This window comes from Lepus europaeus, chromosome 14, assembly GCF_033115175.1.
Source record: "Lepus europaeus isolate LE1 chromosome 14, mLepTim1.pri, whole genome shotgun sequence".
Taxonomy (NCBI): Eukaryota; Metazoa; Chordata; class Mammalia; order Lagomorpha; family Leporidae; genus Lepus; species Lepus europaeus.
The window spans coordinates 79,852,560-79,872,441 of NC_084840.1; positions in this window are offsets into that span (position 1 = coordinate 79,852,560).

Below are 19,882 nucleotides of genomic sequence, written 5' to 3' on the forward strand. Positions count from 1 at the left end.
TGCAGGTGCTCCAGATGGTAGCTTTACACCCTGCACCACAAATGTGGCCCTTAAATAAATCTTTAACCAAAAAAATGAGTCACTTTCATCAAGTTCTAACAAAATAAATGAATCAATCTGGAAGATGTAAAAGAGGAAGTCTCATGCATGGATGCCTGATAGCAAGAATTGTCACAAACGTCTCTACCAGAACCACAACCTTGCACAAGGCCAGCACAACCTTATGCAAAAAATACTTGTAAAAGGACATATGCCCAACAACTGACTGTTTAATCCTGTACTGATGCCACACTTGTTATTGATCCTTGTAACCAAGGATTATTGCTTCAGCATAATTTATATAACCACCTCCCCCATCTTGCCTTAAAAACTGTCCCCTTGCCCTGTCCTATTTGAATAGGCTCATGGCTCCATGTCATGTGTATCCTGTATTATAACATCTCTTTTTACTCCAGATATAAATCACCAGTTGTCAGACAGTCTCTGTTTGTTATTTAGGGAGACAGAAGATAGCACCTTGTGCATAATCAAAAGTCAATTTTGAATCACAACATCTGTTTAAGTAAATAAAAATAAGTGAATACAATATGGAAAATGGGAGTAACAAGTTTCTAGGGGGCTTTCTTTGATGGATGCTTTTATAAGAAATGCTACTATTAAAAAAAAAAACCCTCCTAATCACATAATAATGGTTCCTGTCAGTTAGATTTAAAATTTGTAAGGCTCTACAAAGAAGCTGCTTTGTCCTTTGTCCTAAATTATCACGTCTGAGTTATAAATCATTAAGGGGTGCCTACGAGAATCAAGGTGGTACAGTTTGTGGATTCAAAAGACTTCCATGGCCTAGGCAGTGCATGTCAAGAGCCTCAGGTGGTCACTGACATCATACATAAGAATGTTAATTGTTTTTTTTTAATTTTTTATTTTCTTTTTATTTAGTAAATATAAATTTCCAAAGTACAGTTTATGGGTTACGTTGGCTTACCCCACATAATTTCCCTCTCACTCGCACCCCTCATATCTCACACTCCCTCTCCCATTCCATTCACATCAAGATTCATTTTGAATTCTCTTTATATACAGAAGATCAATTCAGTATATATTAAGTAAAGATTTCATCAGTTTGCATCCACACAGAAACACAAAGTGTAAAAATACTGTTTCAGTACTAGTTATAGCATTACTTCACATTGGACAACACATAAAGGGCAGATCCCACATGAGAAGTAAGTACACAGTGACTCCTGTTGTTGACTTGACAATTTGACACTCTTGTTTATGGCTTCAGTAATCTCCCTAGCCTCTAGTCATGAATTGCCAAGGCTATGGAAGCCTTTAGGGTTCGCCGACTATGATCTTATTCCGACAGGGACATAGTCTCTCCTCCCTTCAGAGAAAGGTACCTCCTTCTTTGATGGCCCCGTTCTTTCCACTGGGATCTCACTAACAGAGATCTTTCATTTAGATATTCTTTTTTTTTTCCCAGAGTGTCTTGGCTTTCCATGCTTAAAATACTCTCATGGGCTCTTGAGCCAGATCCAAATGCCTTAAGGGCTGATTCTGAGGCCAGAGTGCTGTTTAGGACATCTGCCATTCTATGAGTCTGCTGTGTATCCCGCTTCCCATGTTGGATCGTTCTCTCCCTTTTTGATTCTATCAGTTAGTATTAGCAGACACTAGTCTTGTTTGTGTGATCCCTGTGACTCTTAGACCTATCAGTGTGATCAATTGTGAACTGAAGTTGATCACTTGGACTAGTGAGATGGCATTGGTACATGCCACCTTGATGGGATTGTATTGGAATCCCCTGGCACCATTCTAATTCCACCATTTGGGGCAAGTCCGATTGAGGATGTCTCAAATTGCACATCTCCTCCCTCTATTATTCCCACTCTCACTCTTATATTTAACAGGGATCACTTTTTTTTTTTTACTTTTTTTTTTTGACAGGCAGAGTGGACAGTGAGAGAAAGACAGATAGAAAGGTCTTCCTTTGCCGTTGGTTCACCCTCCAATGGCCGCCGCGGTAGGCACGCTGCGGCCAGCGCAGCGCACTGATCCGACGGCAGGAGCCAGGTGCTTCTCCTGGTCTCCCATGGGGTGCAGGGCCCAAGGACTTGGGCCATCCTCCACTGCACTCCCTGGCCACAGCAGAGAGCTGGCCTGGAAGAGGGGCAACTGGGACAGGATCAGTGCCCCGACCAGGACTAGAACCCGGTGTGCCGGTGCCGCAAGGTGGAGGATTAGCCTAGTGAGCCGCGGCGCAGCACAGGGATCACTTTTCAATTAAGCTTTAAACACCTAAGAATAACTGTGTGTTAATTACAGAGTTCAACCACCAGTACTAGAACAACAACAAAATACTAAAATGGATAAAGTATTACATTGTGCATCAACAGTCAGGACAAGAGCTGATCAAGTCACTGTTTCTCATAGTGTCCATTTCACTTCAACAGGTTTCCCCTTTGGTGCTCAGTTAGTTGTCGCCGATCAGGGAGAACATATGATATTTGTCCCTTTGGGACTGGCTTAGTTCACTGAGCATGATGTTTTCCAGACTCCTCCATCTTCTTGCAAATGACCGGGTTTCATTGTTTTTGACTGCTGTATAGTATTCTATAGAGTACATGTCCCATAATTTCTTTATCCAGTCTACTGTTGATGGGCATTTGGGTTGGTTCCAGGCCTTAGCTATTGTGAATTGAGCTGCAATAAACATTAAGATGCAGACAGCTTTTTTGTTTGCCAATTTAATTTCCTTTGGGTAAATTCCAAGGAGTGGGATGGCTGGGTTGTATGGTAGGGTTATATTCAGGTTTCTGAGGAATCTCCAGACTGACTTCCATAGTGGCTTAACCAGTTTGCATTCCCACCAACAGTGAGTTAGTGTCCCTTTTCCCCCACATCCTCTCCAGCATCTATTGTTGGTAGATTTCTGAATGTGAGCCATTCTAACAGGGGTGAGGTGAAACCTCATTGTGGTTTTGATTTGCATTTCCCTGATTGCTAGTGATCTTGAACATTTTTTCATGTTTCTGTTGGCCCTTTGGATTTCCTCTTTTGAAAAATGTCTATTGAGGTCCTTGGCTCATCTCTTCAGTGGGTTGTTTGTTTTGATGTTGTAGAGTTTCTTGATTACTTTGTAGATTCTGGTTATTAACCCTTTATCTGTAGCATAGTTTGCAAATATTTTTTTCCCATTCTGTTGGTTGCCTCTTCACATTCCTGACTGTTTCTTTTGAAGTACAGAAATTTCTCAATTTGAAGCAATCCCAAATGTTAATTTTGGCATGACTGCCAGTGCTTCTGGGGTCTTTTCCAAGAAGTCTTTGCCAGTACCTATATCTTGCAGGGTTTCTCCAATGCTCTCTAATAATTTGATGGTTTCGGGTCGTAGACTTAAGTCTTTAATCCATGTTGAGTGAATTTTTGTGTAAGGTGAAAGGTAGGGATCTTGCTTCAAGCTTCTGCACATGGAAATCCAATTTTCCTGCATCATTTATTGAATAGACTGTCCTTACTCCAGAGATTGGTTTTGGATACTTGATCAAATATGAGTTGGCTGTAGATGTGTGGATTGATTTCTAGTGTTTCTATTCTGTTACATTGGTCTATCCATCTTTTTCTGAACCAGTACCATGCTGTTTTGATAACAACTGCCCTGTAGTATGTCCTGAAATCTGGTATTGTGATGCCTCCAGCTTTGTTTTTGCTGTACAAGATTTCTTTAGCTATTTGAGGACTCCTGTGTATCCATATGAATTGTAAGGTGAGTGGAAAGAGATGCTAGTGTCTGTGCCGGTTCCCCTTATTTATTAGTTTTTTTTCTCTCCTCCAGTAAGCCTGGTGAACTTTCCCCAGTGGGGCTTCAGGCCTTAGTCCTTCTAGGCTCTTTCTGCCTTTCCTCTCCAATGTCTCTGGTTACTGAGGTTTTTGTAAAACCTCCCCTTCCAGCGCTGGCGTGCAGACTCTGCAGCTGAGCTTCCACGTGGTGGGCGACCTTGCTCTCCCCATAGGTCCTGTGAGTCACATCCACTAGATCCGGAATAGTTTCCTCTGCAATTTTTTCCTGAGCCTTTTCCTGAGGCTACAGTAACTCCACTTTTATTAAACCTTCTTTTCCCAGACTATTGATGTGTGCCCTCACTATTCCACCATCTTTCAAGAGTGTTAATTGTTAAATTAACCACAGGAGTCACTGTGCCCTGATTCCCCATGCAGGACCTCTGTCCTTAATGAGTTATATTATGAGCATTAACTGTAAAACTTGTTCTCAAGCAGTTTGTGTGTGTGCGTGTGTGTGTGCGCGCAAATTGTAGAAATCTTTACCTCGTTTAGAGTTGACCTTCTGTGTACAAAGTTAAATGAAATTGAATCTTAATGGAGAATGAGACTGGAGAGGGAGAGGGAGGAGGATGCAGGGTGGGAATGTGGGTAGGAGGGCTGATATGGTGGGAAGAATCACTATATTCCTAGAGTTGTACTTATGAAATTTGTATTCCCTTAAAAATAAATGTTAATTAATTTAAAAACAAAGGTGGTACAGTTTGCAGGATGCAGCTTTAACAAGGGCAGGTTGGCTCCCACCATGGCTGGCAGACTTGGAGACTTGTCATGGACAGAGTGCTCTTGCCTTAGAGACGCGCTCGACTGAGGTCTGAGGCAAAGGGGTGCTCATTCACACAGTCATTGCCCTTCATTTGCCATCTATCACTCAACTGTGAAGTATCTCTGATTGGTTTTACTCAGCGCCCTCCCCCAGCTCCCTCAAAACAAAACAAACCACCACCACCAAACCTGAGAGCTCCAGCAGCTAGCACAGGAATAAGCACTTGGGTGTGTATGTTGCTTCTTTTAAGTGAAAATATTCCTCCTCCAGAAAGTCTGATGTGTCTTTATCCTTTCCATTATGCCTACTCATTTGTTTCTTCCGGCCTCTCTAGACTCTGCAATACATGGCTGCGATCACTGCACATTCATTTGCAATGAAATTCCATTACAACCAAAGCAACATGTCTCCTGACATTTGCCTACTTCTGAGGAATTTGACCAGTTGTTTATTCTAAAACCAAAACCAAGCATGAAACAATACAGGTACAGCACCAGGATTTGGAAGGCTTTGTTTACTTGAGTAGCAATCAACCAGGCAAGTGTTAGAATTTCTTCAAAGTATTTTTCAGAGAGCAGTCTTTGAAATCAGAGACTTACAGAGCCTGAGTGATGAGAGAGAACAGAATCTTTCCCAAGATACTCTTGGAGACCAGTAGAGTATTTTGGGAATAGAACTGTGTTGTGTGCACTCGGTGCTAGATCTTCAGTCCCACACCAAGTTCTGGAGGAGACTGTGGGCTGAAAGGTTGAAGAATGACTTAATAACAGAGCAAAGGGCTGGAACAACTATGCTGGGGACACAACAAATGAAAGCAGGAGTTATTAGTGTAGAGATAAGGATGCATTTTAAGGCAGTGAGTAGGTCACTAGGGAAGTTGTATAATCTTATCTAGTTCCCTCTGTGGCGGCTTCCCTGAATTTTGGAATCTGTCCTCCATGTATTATTCCTTTGAGCACTTAAACGTATATTGGATTTTGTTTGTCCCTTATGTGTTTCAAGTATGTCTTTCTTCTACTGTCATGTAAAATTGGCCCATGGTCTAGAAAAGTTAATGTGATTTGGGGGACACATCTCAGTACTTTGTCTCCCATTGCTTCCTAACTAAAACCTCTGTGAAGTGAGCAGAGCAGGCTTCAGAATTCACACACCCACTGGAACACAGTGGAGAGTAAACTGAGGGAGGCTGCAATCGGATCCTGGATGCTCTAAATCAGAGTTGCTTTCCGTGGCCCATCCCTGGATGATTTCACAGTAAACCCTTGCTAAGAAATTTATGGATCAATAAAATAAGGTTCCCACTCATTGTAGGTTTTTATAGATAAAGACGTAAGTGGGGCCAGCACTGTGGCATAGAAGGTTAAATCTCTGCCTTCAGTGTCAGGTATCCCATATGGGCACCAGTTCAAGTACTGGCTGCTCTATTTCCAATCCAGCTCCCTGCTAATGTGCCTGGGAAAGCAGCAGAGGATGACCCAAATCTTTTGGCCCCTGCATCCACGTGAGAGGCCCAGAAGAAACTCCTGGCTCCTAGCTTCATCCTGGCCCAGTCCTGGTTGATGCAGCCATCTGGGGAGGGAACCAGCAGATGGAAGATTCTCTCTCTCTCTCTCTCTCGCCCCTACCCCAGCTCTCCTTCTCTGTACTCTGACATTCAAATAAATAATTAGATCTTAAAAAAAAAAAACAAAACAGAGAGTTACAGAGAAGCAGAGGCAGAGAGAGAGAGAGACAGACAGACAGACAAAAGACTTCCAATCACTGTCTCACTACCCAAATGGCTGCAATGGCCGGAACTGGGCCTATTTGAAGTCAGGAGCCAGGAGCTTCCTATGGTATCCCATACAGGTGCAGAGGCCCAAGGACTCAAATCAGCATCCATTTGGGATGCTGGCACTGCAGGTGGCAGCTTTACCTGCCACGCTACAGTGCTGGCCCAATAAATAAATCTTAAAAAAAAGCAGACATAAACTTATTGGTCTTTAATATTTCATTCATGATCTAAGAATCAAAATTACAGAACTTTTTAAAGCATGTGAATTTTCATAAAGATATCCACCACTTCTTTCCTATTTTTAGGCTCCCTTTAATGCTCTGAAGATAGTGGTTAAATATATGTACCACAAAGGATAAAAATAAGAATCTCATCTAGCTCTATGAAATTAGAACTGGAAACATTTTGTCCACTTGATAGAGTTTCCAGTGAACTATTGCTCCTAGTGGAATTTTAAAATTTCCATATTTAGTATAATTTTAAATACCTTTGTAAACTTTTTGGACTTCTTCCCCAGAGAGATTATAATTTAAATGTAATGACCCCCATTCTGATGACTTTCTTGGGCAAAGTTTTCACATGTCCTTTTGAAAATGTAGTTTCTGTACATGTAGAAGCATAGTCACTGTGCACTTACTCCCCATGTAGAATCTCTGTCATTAATGTGTTGTACTATGAGAATTAACGGTAAAACTAGTCTTCAAACAGTACTTTATATCTTGGGTGTCTGTGTGGGTGCAAACTATTGAAATCTTAGTATATACTAAGTTGACCTTCTGTATATAAAGATAATTAACAATGAATCTTAATGAAGAATGGGATGGGAGAGGGAGTAAGAGATGGGATGATTTGCAGATGGGAGGGTGGCTATGTGGCGGGAAAAACCACTATAATTCAAAAGATGTACTTTCAAAATTTATACTTATTAAATAAAAGTTTTCTTAAAAAAGGATATTCAAATGCTACCTTTCACATTTCTTCCCTTCCAGGTGCATTCCTTTCAGACTCATTCCACACTCGTTTCATCAGTAACACACGTATGTGTCATTGTCATTTTTTATTTCTTTGTCTCTTTTCTCATAGTCACTTTTTTTTTTTGACAGAGGTAGACAGTGAGAGAGAGAGAGAGAAACAGAGAGAAAGGTTTTCCTTTCATTGGTTCACCCCCCAAATGGCTGCTATGGCCGGAGCTAAACGGATCCGAAGCCAGGAGCCAGGTGCTTCTCCTGGTCTCCCATGTAGGTGCAGGGCCCAAGCACTTGGGCCATCCTCCACTGCCCTCCCCAGGGCACAGCAGAGAGCTGGACTGGAAGAGGAGCAACCGGGACTAGAACCTGGCACCCATATGGGATGCCAGCGCTGCAGGTAGAGGATTAACCAAATGAGCCATGGCACTGCCCACCCCGCCCATAGTCATTTTTGATGTTTGTTTCTGAATTCCTAACTGATGTCCACCTGCTGTTGGTCTCTAGGTGCTTACTACTGAATTTGGACTTTTCAGGTAGGTTGTGGTGAGATAGTTCTCCATTTACTCAAACTCAAACCAAAATCTACTCACAATTTTTTAATTGTTGTATTATCTTACAAGCCTATTTCTGTCATGTTTCCTTTGATATTCCAATTTATTGCAATGAAGGGAAAGGTGTTGGAGGGCAGTGAGTTAAGTCACCATCATGTGTAGGAGTTTATTTCTTAGTGAGAACAAATGAAAATAGATTGAAAATATAAAATAATGTGCTTAAGTTAAGATGATATGCACCTATAGGCAATAAATGCGGGTGACATAGTAAAGAATTTCATAATAATGGATTTTCTAAACCTGAAGTTGTAGATCTCAGCAAGCCTCTACATGGATGAGCAGCTTTCACCAAAACTGGTTCTCTGGTGTGTATTTTCAACTGTCATGACCTTGTATTCCAGTCTTTCGCTTAAAGATTTTTCCTTTGTTTTATTCTAGGAGATTTTTATCTTTTCACTTTCCATTTAGGTCTAACTTTGTGAAGGGTGTAAGGCATGCGTGTAGACTTTGTTTTTCTTTTATTGCATGTGAATGTCTAGATATTCCTGGACTATTTGTCAAGACAAGCCTTTCTTGCTGAATTGTCTACTCCTCTGTGAAAGGTCATTCACTATTGTATATGCAAGTCTATTTCTGGGCTCTCTATTCTTTCCAATTGATTTCTTCATGTCTTCCTTCACCAATACCAACCTGTCTCAATTATTGTAGTCTGAAAGTACGTCTTGAAGTGAAATGGTGCTAGATCTCCATCCTCTCTCTTCAGGATTGTGTCGGTTCTTGTTGACCACTTGCCTTTCCATATCACCATCAGAATCAGTAAATAACTTGCTTGGAGGCAGACCAGGTTTTCATTGACTGTATCAATTACTTTAGGAAGAACCAATGTTTGAGCATTATTGAGTTCTCCTATCCATGAATATGGAATATATATCTATTTAACTACATCTTATTTGATTTCATAGTTTTGATTCTAGTGGTTTTTGTAGTTTTTCTCTTGTAGATCTAGTACGTATTTTGGTATATTTATACTAAAGTATTTCTCTATCTCTTTTGTTTCAAAGATTTCTTTATTCATAAGGCTGAAACCAGAAGCCTGAGATTACATCTGGGTTGCTCATGTGAGTGGCAGGGAGCCAACACTTGGGCAATTTTCTGCTGCCTTCCTGGGAGCATTAGCAGGCAGCTGGATCAGAAGTGGAGCAACCAGGACTTGAACTGGTGCTCATCTGGGATGCAGGTGGTGCAGGTCTTTGCCACCATGCTGGCCTCTGTTTTTCTTTTTTTGGCATTGGTAAATGGTATTGGATTTGTAATTGAAAATTCCAATTTTTTCACTGCTGGTGATTCACTGCTAGTGATGAGCAAAACACTCTTGCCTTGATCCTAAACTTAGTGGTAAAGCATCTAGTTTCATTATGCTTTTAATAGTTACATTTAATTGAATTTTAATACAAGCATCGAACCATTTTAAGGGCTACGGTAATACATTCCTGACTCCCAATCTTAAGAGGTTTACACTTTTGAAGAAAAAAAAAATAAGTAAGGGAACACATGTAGTAATGGGCCCTCCTCTTAATAATCTACACTGCTAAAATCCTATTGCACTCTGATAGCAGCATTCACAGACTTCTTCATTTCACTTGTTGCCTCTGCTCCATTCTTCATCATCCTCATCATCTCCACTTTTCTAGGATTTTAACTCAATTAATTCCATGCACAGAGTCAAATACTTCCTTAATGTTGCTGGTTTTTCTCATCTGTATTTCATATTTCTCTTCTCTTCTCTTCTCTTCTCTTCTCTTCTCTTCTCTTCTCTTCTCTTTCCTCCTCCTCCTCCTTCTTTTTTCTCCTTCTCCTTCTTCTTGTTTTGGTATTCTCACTTCACAAATTGCTTTCTTCTCTCATGTATTAGAAGAAATTATCGTTCTCTTTCCCCTCTGTATTTTTTTTTCTTTTTTTAAAGATGTATTTATTTGGAAGGCAGAGTTACAGACAGAGAAGGAGAGAGAGAAATTGTCCACTCGCTGGCTCATTCCCAAATGGCTGCAATACCCAGAGCTGTGCCATGCCGAAGCCAGGAGCCTGAAGCATCTTCCAGGTCTCCCACATGGGTGCAGGGATCCTTGAGGCATCTTCTGCTGCTCTCCCAGGTGCATTAGCAGGGAGCTGGGTTGAAAGTGGAGCAGTGTGGACTCTAATTGGCACCCATACAGGATGCTGGCACTGCAGATGGCAGCTTTACCCACTATGCTGCAGTGCTAGCCTCTTCTCTTTGTATTTCCACCAATAACTTTATTTCATTTTCAGAAGCTCTATCCATTATTTGTTCCTGTTTTTTCTTTATTTATATCTCTCTTTCTCAAAAAAAAAAACCAACTATCTCCTGAATTTACTAATTATTCATAACACATTTTTCAGTACCAAAAGACCTGAAAGGATTAACTACAGTTTTCTTACTCTAACTGCATATCTTATTCATAATTCATCTCCTGATACCTAATGATTTTCCCCTGTTATTCTACAATGCTCATCAATGCTTACCTTCTTTATAGAGCCAGTTAGTTCCATTTTCTTTGAATGTCAGCAAATCTGACATTCTTAGACATACTTTGATTCCTACATCCTACTGAATATCACACCTTCTTAAGTCTTCTATCAAAATACATTTTTTTTTTCATGCTCATGCTTTACTTCAACTTTATTACTTCCAAGGGCTTGCTTTCTCTATATCCTTAAGATAGATTTTTGCAAAATTCTGGCCTTCAGCTGCTTATTACCCTCCTTCTAATTTTGTTCTTCTCTTGAACTTGGGCTAGCTTTTAAGGAAAAAAATTCAGTCATTCTCAAGCTGTAAAAAATGCTTTCAGTACAAATCTCTATGCTTGGGCTCTCTTGGAACCTAAGCTGACAATTCCAATGGTCTTTTTGAGGTCCAGGCCACTGTAGTTGTTTGCATTTTATTCATTCTGGTCAAAATCAGACTTTTCTTGGCTTCTGCTGATAGACCAACCATTCCTTCAACTACAGACTTAACAGGTTTTATACAAATTTTCATTTGTTCTATCCAGTCAGTTATTGTATCTCTAACACCAGCAGACTTCAAACTGAATGCAGTTTTCTCTGACCTTTGAATCTTTATAATGTTAGTTTTCTCTTCTGTATGATTTTTTCCAGAAGTTTTGAAAAAGTCATCTCCACTGCTGTTATAAGACACTCTAATCAATGCATAAATTCTTAATCCTTTTTTATAAATTCAGTGCTCATCATAGTAAGTTGGTAGGTACTAAAACAATATTTACTAAATTAACTGGAATTGAACCTCCTTTGATTTCCTTTCCTTATTCATTTCTAGCTCCCAATTAGAGTCTCATATTAAAAGAAGATGGCATTTTATTGGATTTTAAACTTTTATTCTGTCTCAAATCTTAATTAAGAGAAGCATAATGCCTTGTAATCAATTAGGGTATTAATAAAAGTTGTCAACTTGACACGATATTTGGTAATCTGTACTATATTAAAAATTAAAAGAGAAAAAAATTGTTATGATTAAAGTAAAAGCCATGTGATACAGACTCAATTTAAGCATTTATATGCTGTGGTTGAAAAGACAGTTTTATTCAATGTTTCCTCTTGCTGTCTCCTATGACTCTCTGCAAAGATGCCTTCAGGGCTGAGAATTTGCATGCTTGTTCTCAGTGCAGTCTGGTCATTGTTAAGGTAATTAGGTATGGAAAAGTAGTGGGTTTCTACAGTTAGGACATTAAAGTATTGTTGCTGTTTTCTCTTATTGTTGGATAATATAATAAGATTTACAAAAATCTAGTCATGGCTTAGTTTCATGCCAATGCGTTTTGAAAGAAAAATTCACAGGAATGCATTCTGTGACTGCTGCTCTGAATACAAGTAGAATCTATGTGGAAGCCCTTATCACAGATCTGGGCCATGTACGCCTTTCCAACAGCCCAGGGAAGTTAACAGTAGGAGTGCAGATGACCATCTCTGGTTTCTGAGATGCCAGGCCACAGCTGCCAGAGTGAACCCCAAGAATATAAAGTGATATAAAAATAATCTTATTTGATGATGAAACTCGCCAGTGTCTTCTTGGGGGATTGCAAACAGGGAGCTGCCAAGTCACTCTCAGCCATGGATTTTGTTGGCTCAAAGAGTATTTTTCACATTCTTGGCCAAAACAAAATTTTTAAATCTAGGTTCAATATCAACACTTAAGAAATTATGAGATTTCACATTAAACTCTGTCTTTCATCTCATAGCAAACCTGTGTTTCTGGCAAGCATATTCACAGGAAATGTTAACCCTTTCATCATTGAACAGTGTTATCTTTCACATCATCTTCAAAACTAAGCGAAGAACCAGCTCCCTTGAGCCTCCCACATGGTCTCCTTTTCACTAATCAATGGTCTGCATGGCTCCTACTGGGTTGAAGTAAGTGATCTCTGGCTTATATCTGGCTTGAGAAACCCCCTGGGGGTTACCAAAATGTCTCAAGTAAAATCTTGGTTACCAGGGGCCGGTACTGTGGTGCAGCGGGTTAAAGTCCTGGCTTGAAGCGCCGGCATCCCATATGGGTGGTGATTCTAGTCCTGGCTGCTCCACTTCCGATCCAGCTCACTATTATGGCCTGGGAAAGCAGTAGATGATGGCCCAAGTCCTTGGGCCCCTGTACCCACATGGGAAACCTGGAAGAAGCTCCTGGCTCCTGGCTTCGGGTCGGCAAAGCTCCAGCCGTTGCAGCCATCTGGGGAGTGAACCCGCAGATGGAAGACCTTTCTCTCTCTGTCTTTACCTTTCTCTGTAACTCTGTCTTTCAAACAAATAAAATAAATCTTTTAAAAAAAATCTTGGTCACCAGAAAGGAGGAGTTTATTTGTAAGAGAAAAATAAATTACATGCAATGATGACCAATTGTCTATGCCTAAGTTGGAAGAAGGCAACTTATTCATTGATATAACTTGAGAATCAATGAAAAATTCTAAAGCCACAACATACAGTTACCATTAGTTTATCTCAGCTTGCTAGTCTCAAATTCAATGATATTTTAAATGAAGACAGCATGTCATCCTTAGGAAAGGTGAGTTAATTGGGAATTCACTTGTATCAGATTCACAGGAAAAGATGCAGTGCCAGGTTTTCAGAAGCATAATTTAGAATTGGAATTCTTACTTTTGCACTCTGTGAGACCTTAAGAGAATTTTGAATTCTTCTCTGAGAATCATAATTTTCTTCTCACCTTTACAGGAAGAATGGGCCCACTTTTCTTATCAAGAGTTGGTAAGAATTAAAAATCACATGTTTAATGATTTACACAGAGTAAGCATAAAAGAAAAATGTTGTGATTTCTGTCCTTGTGGTTATTCTTGGTTTTTGTAAAATGTTTAAATTTATGTGAGAGAGGGAAATAGAGATGGAGATAGAGCTAGAGATGGAGATGAGATAGATTTATAGATAGATATAGAGACAGAGATAGAGAGATAGAGATTGAGAAAGAGAGACTCTCATCTGCTGGTTTACTCCACAAATCCCTACATTTCTGGGACTGGGCCATGCTGAAGCCAGGAGTCAGGAACTCAGTCTGGGTATCTCAAGTGGCTGGCAGGAACCAAACTACTTGAGCCATCACCTGTTGCTTCTCAGAGTATCCATGAACAGGAAGCTGCTGTTGGGAACAGAGCTGGGACTCAAAATCAGTCACTTGATAAGCATGAATCCAAAGTGGTGATTTAACCTCTATGCTAAATGCCCAACCCTGTTATAAAGATCACAATCAGGGCTGGTGCTGTGGCTCAATAGGCTAATCCTCCACCTACTGGCACTGGCACACTGGGTTCTAGTCCCGGTCAGGGCACCGATCCTGTCCCAGTTGCCCCTCTTCCAGGCCAGCTCTCTGCTGTGGCCAGGGAGTGCAGTGGAGGATGGCCCAAGTCCTTGGGCCCTGCACCCCATGGGAGACCAGGAGAAACACCTGGCTCCTGCCTTCAGATCAGCGCGGTGCACCAGCCACAGCACGCCGGCTGTGGCGGCCATTGGAGGGTGAACCAATGGCAAAGGAAGACCTTTCTCTCTGTCTCTCTCTCTCTCTCTGTGCACTCTGCCTGTAAAAAAAAAAAAAATCACAATCGGAATGTAGTGATAAATCTTGATGGGATGGGTTACTAATGTATCAACTTCTTTATTTCAAAATCTTTTAGAAACTGGATAGTAAACTGAAGAGCATGTCCACCAATAATTTAAAAAATATGTAAGCAAATCAGTCTTAAGGACTGAATTTGGAAAAAGTGTGATCAGAGATGGGAGAACCAAATGAGCTGTAAAAGGAAGCCTTGAGATTAAGGCACGTTTGGTTATGGATTCCCTTATAAATAGGAACTTCTATCCCTTTCCAGATTCTGGCTTGATGAATGACTTCAATGAAAGATTGCTGATTGCAAACATGTAAAGGTAATTGGTGAGTGGAGGAAGAAGAATTGAAAGGAATTTACAAGAGCAAAATATATCTTTATTCACTTTCTTTTTAAAAAATATTGGCCGTGGTTATCTCATAGAGAGTTGGCCAAGATTTTCTATCGGAAAAACATGAAATTCTCTTCAAATTTGATGATGGCCTTTTATAAAATCTTCCAGGATCATCCTTTTTATATTTGGACTCCTAATTATTCTCTGATGTATAAAACTAGGCAGTGACAGATGGAGAGACCAAGTGAACTTGAAGGTCTCTAGTCTCACAATTGCCTTTATTTTCTAACAGGGTCTGCTAAGACTGATATCACATCTAGTTCTCACACACTTCTCTGCTTCCTTAAGGATGTGAGGGTACTCATCGATAACTCATTTACAGAGTCTTTGGTCCTTACTCTCTGTTCCACCTTTTAGGAGAAGGAAATATATTTCTCATGTATTTTGCAAAGTTTTTTCTTTGAAGGTGGGCTGTAGGAAACAGGACTTAATGAGATTGTCTCCTTTTGAAACCTAGATACAACTCTAGATTATGACTCTCCTGAGTCTAGATTATGACTCTCTTCTCAAGTTCATTTACAAAAACAGAAATCATGCTCCTATGACCCCAGCTTTAGTCTCTTTGGAGTAATCACACAGGGTTTTGTGTTAGGTAGAGCCCAAGCCAATGGCCTACAAATGAAGCATTGTATACAGGAAAGGGCATGGGCACTTAGAACATCCTGACCTGCGGAAAGGGGAGGGTTGTGGGTGGGAGGGAAGTTTTAGGAGGGGGAAGCCATTGTAACCCATAAGCTGTACTTTGGAAATTTATATTCATTAAATAAAAGTTTAATAAAAAAGATTTAAAATGTAAGATAGTCTTGTCTATTTTAACTCTTCACAGTAATAGTTGAGTTTTCTTCTAGAAAATGAGCCACTGAAAAGAAATTCCTGTTTGTTTTTTACTTTACCCTTCATCTTTAGATATTCAATAAATACTTGATGGATGAAGGAACAGTCTCTTCTTGTCCAAGAACAAGGAGACAAACCCTGAAATTTCCAGTAGGTATGAGTCACAATGGGTGGTGTAGAGACTTACATATAGGATTCCCCTTCATCCTTGCAGCAACATTGCATGACTAGTGATCTCATATGTTTTATGCATGTATGTATGCATTCTAAAGACAGAAAGACAGAAAAAGGGAGATAGAGATCCATCTATTGGTTCACTCCTCTGGGGCTGGGCCACACTGAAGCTAGAAGCCAGGAAATCAATCCAGGTCTCCCATGTGAGTGGCAGGGACCCAACTGCTTCAGCCATTACTACTACCTCCCAGGATATTCATCATCAGGAAGCTGGAATCAAGAACATGAGTGGGACTTGAATCCACACCCTTCAATAAAGAATGGAGGTATCTCAACCAGCATCTTATCTATTAGAATAAATGCCCACCTCTATCATATTTTTTAAAAATCTGATTTGTCTTTTGATAGAATTAAGAATTTGTCCACGCAAAGGAGTTTGTTTCTTAGGGTGATTTGATATTTGATAAATGGCCAATCATACCCACTGTACAACCCTTATAGATTTCAGTATTAAAGTGTGAAAATGTCTAAACAGATTCTCAGATTCTTGGAGAAAAGTGAAAATGCTCCTCATTTTGCTGAGATTGGCTCCTACAGACTGAGGTAACCTGAGGCACTCGGACTGAGTTGATGAAATGAATGTGAGCCAAGAAGGAGGGTATTAACAGGCAGACAGATTGGTGTTAATCCTTCTCAGACTTTAATGCCTTGTCCTCAGGGAAGCAGTGTGTTTTTCCTTTAGTTAGTTTGGTTTGTTGTGTTTTCTTTAATCTTGACATGTGGCAGGAATCACATTTGTGGATTTGCAACATCTATGCAACCTTTGGCTCATCTCCTTTTCAAATGTCTCAGCATCCTGATGGCATTTACTGCTTTGTTGAGCCCCAGTCATGAGCCTCATCCTGGTGTATTCTAGAGTTTTAACGTTTTAACTGAAGACTTCTGCTTTGTCTTTGGAAAAATTTATTTTACTTCCCAGAAATGTTCACAGAAAAATATCACTTGCAATCTTATTTTAAGTTGCTTAGTCTTAAGTCATCTGAAAGTTTCTTCCTTCCCCTCCCACTGACAAGCTCCCCTGAAACAACTTTTTTCTATTTATAGCAAATGAAGTCATATGCCTCTCTTGGAATACAATTATGCACATTGAGTTTGATTTGCTCTGGGGAAAAATTCAATCTGACTTAGTTAAATGACGTGTACATGAGGAGCTACTTACAAATTCTGACAGAGGAAACAGTATTGAATAGAGACATTAATATTCTACATTGCGTAATCAACATCACAATTCAAATAGTTATCTGACTTTGAAACAAAAATCATAAAAGTAAAATTTAAGGGTACAACTACCTGAACAAAATCTCATTAGTGTAATTATATTGTAGAGCACTTATCTCAAATTCATGTAATCAAGTAATTATAATTCTAACCGAAGCAATTATGATGTATAATGATGTGTCAAAGTCATGGATAAGCCTGTTATTCTTTGCATCAATATAAAAAAAAATCCCTTGAAACTTTCTGAATGGATAAGTGGCTTCCCTCTATCTCCTCACAGAAGTCTTCATTCATGCCATTAGGAATTGTTTACCAATAAGTGTACTCCAGCTTTGGAGATGAGAGGCCTGCAAGGGAACCTGGATACTTGAAAATATCCTTTGGTTTCCTTAAGTTACATACTGGACTGGGCAGTGATAGAGGGTTAGATTGTTTTGCAGGGAGCCTGTTTGCTGAGTTTTACCCAAAAAGTCTCCATGAGACACTTGAGGGATAGTTAAGTGCCTAAGAATGGAAAATGCCTATATTTTAAAGTACATCATTACCTTGTTCTAGACTCTCCCTTTTTTGTTCTATCAGTTAGTATTAGCAGACACTAGTGTTGTTTATGTGATCCCTTTGACTCTTAGTCCTATCAGTATGATCAACTGTGAACTGAAATTGATCACTTGGACTAGTGAGATGGCATTGGTACATACCACCTTGATGGGATTGAATTGGAATCCCCTGGCACATTTCTTTTTTTTTTTCATTTTCAATTCTCTTTATATACAGAAGATCAGTTTAGTATATATTAAGTATACTAACTGATAAAATCAAAAAGGGAGAGAATGATCCAACATGGGAAGGGCAAGACACAGCAGACTCATAGAATGGCAGATGTCCTAAACAGCACTCTGGCCTCAGAATCAGCCCTTAAGGCATTCGGATCTGGCTCAAGAGCCCATGAGAGTATTTTAGGCATGGAAAGCCAAGACACTCTGGAAAAAAAAAAACACCTAGATGAAGGATCTCAGCAAGTGTGATCCCGTGGAAAGAATGGGGCCATCAAAAAGGAGGTACCTTTCTCTGAAGGGAGGAGAGAACTTCCACTTTCACTATGACCCTATCGGAATAAGATCAAAGTCAGCGAACCCTAAAGGCTTCCATAGCCTTGGCAACTCATGACTAGAGCCTAGGGAGATTACTGATGCCATAAAAAAGAGTGTCAAATTGTTAAATCAACATCAAGAGTCACTGTGTACTTATGTCCCATGTGGGATCTGTCCTTAATGGGTTGTCCAATGTGAAGTAATGATATAGCTAGTACTGAAACAGTATTTTTACACTTTGTGTTTCTGTGTGGGTGCAAACTGATGAAATCTTTACTTAGTATATACTGAATCGATCTTCTGTATATAAAGATAATTGAAAATAAATAAAAAAAACTGGTGTTAAATTGAAAATTACATAGAAAGTTAATCAATTTTTTAAAAAAATATCATGTAGGATCTCTGTCATTAATGTGCTGTACACTGTTATTTAATGCTATAACTAGTACTCCAACAGTACTTTTTCACTTTGTGTTGCTATGTGAGGGCAAACTGTTGAAATCTTTATACTAAACTGATCTTCTGTATATAAAGAGAATTGAAAATGAATCTTGATGTGAATGGAAGGGGAGAGAGAGCGGGAAAGGGGAGGATTGTGGGTGGGAGGGAAGTTATGGGGGGGGGAAACCATTGTAATCCATAAGCTGTACTTTGGAAGTGTATATTCATTAAATAAAAGATAAAAAAGTATATATTAAGTAAAGATTTCAACAATTTGCCCTCACATAGCAACACGGAGTGAAAAAATACTGTTGGAGTACTAGTTATAGCATTAAATAACAGTGTACAGCACATTAAAGACAGAGATTCTACATGATATTTTTTAAAAATTAATTAATTTTCTATGCAATTTCCAATTTAACACCAGGTTTTTTTTTTTTATTTTCAATTCTCTTTATATACAGAAGATCGATTCTGTATATACTAAGTAAAGATTTCATCAGTTTGCACCCACACAGAAACACAAAGTGTAAAAATACTGTTTTAGTACTAGTTATAGCATCACTTCACATTAGACAACACATTAAGGACAGTTCCCACATGAGATGTAAGTACACAGTGACTCCTGTTGTTGACTTAACAATTTAACACTCTTGTTTATGGCGTCAGTAATCTCCCTAGGCTCTAGTCATGAGTTGCCCTGGCACATTTCTAACTCCACCATTTGGGGCAAGTCTGATTGAGCATGTCCCAAATTGTACATCTCCTCCCTCTCTTATTCCCACTCTTATATTTAACAGAGATCACTTTTCAGTTAAATTTAAACACCTGAGGATAATTGTGTGTTAATTACAGAGTTCAACCAATAGTATTAAGTAGAACCACAAAAAAATACTAAAAGGGATAAAGTATTAAGTTGTACATCAACAGTCAGGACAAGGACTGATAAAGTCACTGTTTCATCTTTTTTTTTTTTTTTTGACAGGCAGAGTGGACAGTGAGAGAGAGACAGAGAGAAAGGTCTTCCTTTTGCCTTTGGTTCACCCTCCAATGGCCACTGCAGTAGGCGCACTGCGGCCGGCTCACCGCGCTGATCCGATGGCAGGAGCCAGGTGCTTCTCCTGGTCTCCAATGGGGTGCAGGGCCCAAGGACTTGGGCCATCCTCCACTGCACTCCCTGGCCACAGCAGAGAGCTGGCCTGGAAGAGGGGCAACTGGGACAGGATCGGTGCCCTGACCGGGACTAGAACCCGGTGTGCCAGGGCCACAAGGCGGAGGATTAGCCTAGTGAACCACGGCGCCGGCCAGTGTTTCATCTTTTAAAAACCACATTCATGGGGGCCGGTGCAGTGCCTCACTTGTTTAATCCTCCACCTGCAGCACTGGCATCCCATATGGGCACCGGGTTGTGGTCCCGGTTGCTCCTCTTCCAGTCCAGCTCTCTGCTGTGGCCTGGGAAGGCAGTGGAGGATGGCCCAAGTGTTTGGGCCCCTGCACCCACATGGGAGACCAGGAAGAAGCACCTGGTTCCTGGCTTCAGATTGGCTCAGCACCAACTGTGGCGGCCATTTGAGGAGTGAACCAAAGGAAGGAAGACCTTTCTCTCTTTCTCACTGTCTATAACTCCACCT